The sequence below is a fragment of the Elephantulus edwardii genome, unplaced genomic scaffold (genome assembly GCF_000299155.1).
Source record: "Elephantulus edwardii isolate Elephantulus edwardi_28Jun2011 unplaced genomic scaffold, EleEdw1.0 scaffold00037, whole genome shotgun sequence".
In the NCBI taxonomy this organism is placed as follows: domain Eukaryota; kingdom Metazoa; phylum Chordata; class Mammalia; order Macroscelidea; family Macroscelididae; genus Elephantulus; species Elephantulus edwardii.
This window is the reverse complement of record NW_006399787.1, coordinates 19,562,802-19,567,155: the sequence shown is the minus strand read 5'-3', so window position 1 is coordinate 19,567,155 and position 4,354 is coordinate 19,562,802. Positions and strand designations below refer to the sequence as shown.

General features: G+C 38.8%; 1 protein-coding gene across 1 annotated transcript in view; it reads left to right on the top strand.

Moving 5' to 3' along the window:
* Positions 1-4,354, top strand: part of RAD51B (RAD51 paralog B) — an 890,578-nt gene that overhangs the window by 861,893 nt on the left and 24,331 nt on the right. The gene's annotated exons all lie outside the window — the stretch shown is intronic.

The following is a 4,354-nucleotide window of genomic DNA, read 5'->3' as shown; positions in this document are numbered from 1 at the left end:
ACCTAACTACAAAACCTCAAAATACAAAAATACATAAGGAAAAACAATAATGTGATTGATTGACGGGAGAAAGAAACAATTTAGCATTATTACTTCCCAACCTGAATACCCTACTCTCGTTAATGAATAGAACAAGTAGGCAGAAATCAACAAGGAAACAAAAGACTCACATACTATCATAAACCAACTAGAACCAACAGAATGATACCCAACAGCAGCAGTATAGTCTTTTCCCAAACAAATGGAAAATTCTGCGGGATAGAACATATATTAGGTCATTAAACAAGACTCAGCAAATTTGAAAAGTCTGAAATCATACATAGCTCTCTTACCAGAATGGAATGGGATTAATAATACACGACAGAGAGAATTGGAAAATTCACAACTACGTTGGAGTTAAACCTGATGACCACTGGATTGAAGAAGAAATTAAAAGTAATTGGAAAATATTTTGATGCACAGCATTAAAAGCTATGGGATGCAGCTAAAGAAAATTTATTGTTTTAAATATATATGGTATTTTTTTAAAAAAGAAACAAGATCTCTATCCAGTAACCTAACTTTCTTTCTTTCACCTTAAGAAACTGAAAAAGGGGAACCTAAAATCAGAAACTGTAAAGAATATAGCAGAAATTATTGAAAACTAGAGAAAATATGTGAGGCCAAAAACTGGTTCTTCTAAAAGGTCAACAAAAGTTGCAATTATTTAGGTTATTTTTGTTATTAGGTGTTGTCAAGTTGAGTATAACTCATAGTAGTAACCCTATGAACAACAGATCTGAACCCTATGCCCTCCTCACACTTCCTGACATATTAGAGCCCATTGAAGCAGGCACCATGCCAATCTGCCTGGTCAAAGGTCTTCCTCCCTTTTGTCAACCCCTCCACCTTCCAAACATCATGTCCTTCTCCAAGGAATAGCCTCTCCTAGCAACATGACCGGCGTATGTGAGGTGAAGTCTCAACATCTTTGCCTCAAGAGAGCACTCTGACACCCTCTCCAAGGTATTTTTTGGTTCTTTTGGCCATCCATGGGATGTTCAGTGCTCTTCTCCAACACCACAGCTCAAAGAAATCAGTTCTTCTTCTGCAATTCCTTTTCATTGTCCAGCTCGCTGATGCATAACAAGTGCATGACCAGAAAGACCATGGCCTGAACCAGATGCACCGTAGTCCTCAAACTAACATGAATACTCTTCAATAATTTTGAGAGGTCCCTAACTGCAGACTTTCCCAGTGCAATATGTCTTCTGATTTTCTGACAGCTGGTACCAAGGATCCAAGGAAAATGAAGCTGTTGACAGTTTCAGTCTCTTCTCCATCCATCATAATGTTGCCTATCCATCCAGTGGAAAGAATCTTTGTTTTCTTGACATTGAGATGCGATCCATATTGAAGGCTGCATTCCTTGATCCTTGGCAACAAGTACTTAAGTCCTCCTCAATTTCAGCAAGCAAGGTTGTGTCATCTGCATAACGCAGGTTATTGATGAGTCTCCTTCCAATCTTGACCCAACATTCCTCTTTGTAAATCCATCTTCTTGAATAATTTTCTTAATGTATAGACTGAATAGGTATGGAGAGAGAATACAATCGTGACACACTCTTTTCCTAATTCTAAACCATGCAGCGTTCCCGTCCTCTGTTCTCACAGGAGCCTCCTGATCCAGGTATAGGTGCCACATGAGCACAACCAAGTGTTATGGGACTCCTCAGTGTCAGCCACAATTTGTTATGATCCATACAGTCAAATGCCTTGTTATAGTCAATAAAGCACAAATAGACATCCTTGTGGTAGTCACCAAAGATATTTCTAGTGTCACTGTTTAGGTAGATTGATCAAAAAGGAGAGAAGATTAAAATTATTAGAACCAAGATTGAAAGAAGAGACCTCATTACTGACTTTGCAGAAATGGATTAGAAAGGAATGCAATCAGTAGTCACTTGCCAACAAAATAAGTAACAAAAGAAACAAGCAAATTCCTAATAAGAAATATATAATCTGAATATATGTATAAAAACCATGAGATTTAATTAGTTATAAGAAAACTACCCCAAAAAAGCACATGCTCAGATGACTTCACCAAATTTTACTGAACACTTGAAAAAGAATGAATGCCTGTTTCTCACAAAGTCTTCCTAAAAATAGAAGAGAAGGGAACACTTTCCAACTCATTTTATGAGACTAATATTTCCTGATGCCAAAATCAAAGATAACACATGAAAAGAAAACTACAGACCACGATCTCTTCTGAGTATGAACACAAAAATCTACCACAAAAATACTACCATGCTAAATCCAGCAATGTCTAAAAATAATTTTATGTAATGACCAAGTGGAATTGACCTCAGAAGTGCACAGTTTGGTTTTATGTCTGAAAATAAACAATGTGATATGCCATAGCAATAGAATAAAAAAATCCAAGCTCACATGATCATTTCATAGATGCAGAGAAAGCATTTGACAAAATCCAACATACTTTAATCATGAAGATATTCATCAAACCAGCACCAGAGAAAACCTTTTCCTTAGCTTGATAAAGATCGTTTACAACGAATTTGACGTATGTGAACACCTTTCTTTTTGGAAGAGGCTTTGGAGTACATACTGGTGAAGATCAAAGACTACAACCTAAAGTGTGGCTTATATCTTATCAGAAGCAAATAAACAAAAACAGTCATCCCAATGGGACCAGTCAACCGTATTATGATAAATGGAGTTGCCAAGGACTTCGTTTTACTTGGATCCACTGCTGCCTGTGACGCATCCATGAAGAAGTCAAAAGAAGTACTGCACTGGGCAAAGGTGCTGAAAAAGGCCTCTTAAAATGTTAAAAAGCCAAGATGTTACCTTGAGGAGAAGTATTTTCCTGATGCCACAACCTTTTCTCTGACCCAAGAAGTGATATTTTCAAGGTATTTTCAGTGCAGGTGAAAGCTGGACAGTGGTTGGCGGTGGTTGTTAGGTGCCACCGAGAATGACTCAGTGACTCTGTGAACAACACATCTGAACCCTGTCCTATCGTATGCCAACCTCACAATCTCTGACATACTTGAGCCCATTGCTGTAGTCACTGTGTAAATCCATCTGGTTCAGGGGCTGACTCTTTTGCTGACCCTCTATCTTTCCAAGCACGATGTCACTCTCCAAGGAATAGCCTTTCCTAGCAACATACCCAAAGTAGGTGAGCAGAAGCTTTATTGTCTATGCCTCCAAGAAGCGCTCTGGCTCTACCTTCTCCGAGATATATTTATTATTTTGGCAGCCCAAGGGGTATTTATCAGGTATTGTTCTCCAACACCACAGCTCAAAGGCATCGATTCTTTTGTCATCCTTATTCATTGTCCAGCTCTCAGATGCATAGCAAATGATTGAAAAGGCCATGACCTGAACCAGGCACACCTTAGTCCTCAAATTGACATCATTACTCTTCAGGAATAAAGAGGACAATGGGTAAGAAAAACTAAAGAATTGAAACACTGGACGTATGAAGCTGACAAAGGATACTGAGTATTGAACATGGAATTTCAATAGAATGAACAAATCTATCTAGGAAGAAGTGCAGCTGGAATGTCCCTTAAAAGTGGGGATAGAAGGGATTTGTCTCCAATACTTTGTGCATATTGTCTGGAGAAGAAAATAATAGTTCATAAAATAGAGGATCAGCAAAAGTAAACAACAATAAGGAAGACTATCAGTGGGCCAATTGGCAGCATCATGATAAATGAAGAAGAGATTGAGATTGTTAATAACTTCAGCTTGCTTGGTTCCACAATCAACACTCGACACTAGCAGCCAGGAAATGAAAAGACCAACTGCATTGGGAAAAATCTGCTGTCAAGGATTTCTCCAGAGTACTGAAGAGAAACAATATCAGTCTGGAGACTAAGGTGTGCCTGATATAGGCCATGGTCTTTCCAGTTACTTGATGTGCATCAGAGAGCTGGACAATGACTAAGGATGATAGAAGAAGAATCTATGCCTTTGAGTTATGGTGCTGAAGAAAATTATTGAGCTTACTATGGACTGCTAAGAGAACAAACAGGTCTGCCCTGGAGAAGGTGAAACTAGGTTGCTCTTGGAAGGAAGGATTTTGAAGTTTTATCTCACGTCCTTTGGGCATGTTGCCAGGAGGGACCAGTCCTTGGAAAGGGTCATCATGCTTGGGAAGGTAGAGGGACAGCTCAAGAGAAGAAGACCCTGGACGAGATGGATTGACTCAGTGACTGTAAAAATGGGGGCAGGTGCATTGAAATCTATGGGGGAGAGAATAGTCTAAAAGTATTATATTTTAGGGCATTATTTTTATCGTAGGAGTATGCAATGAGGGTTGTAGAGTGGATTATATTTGGGG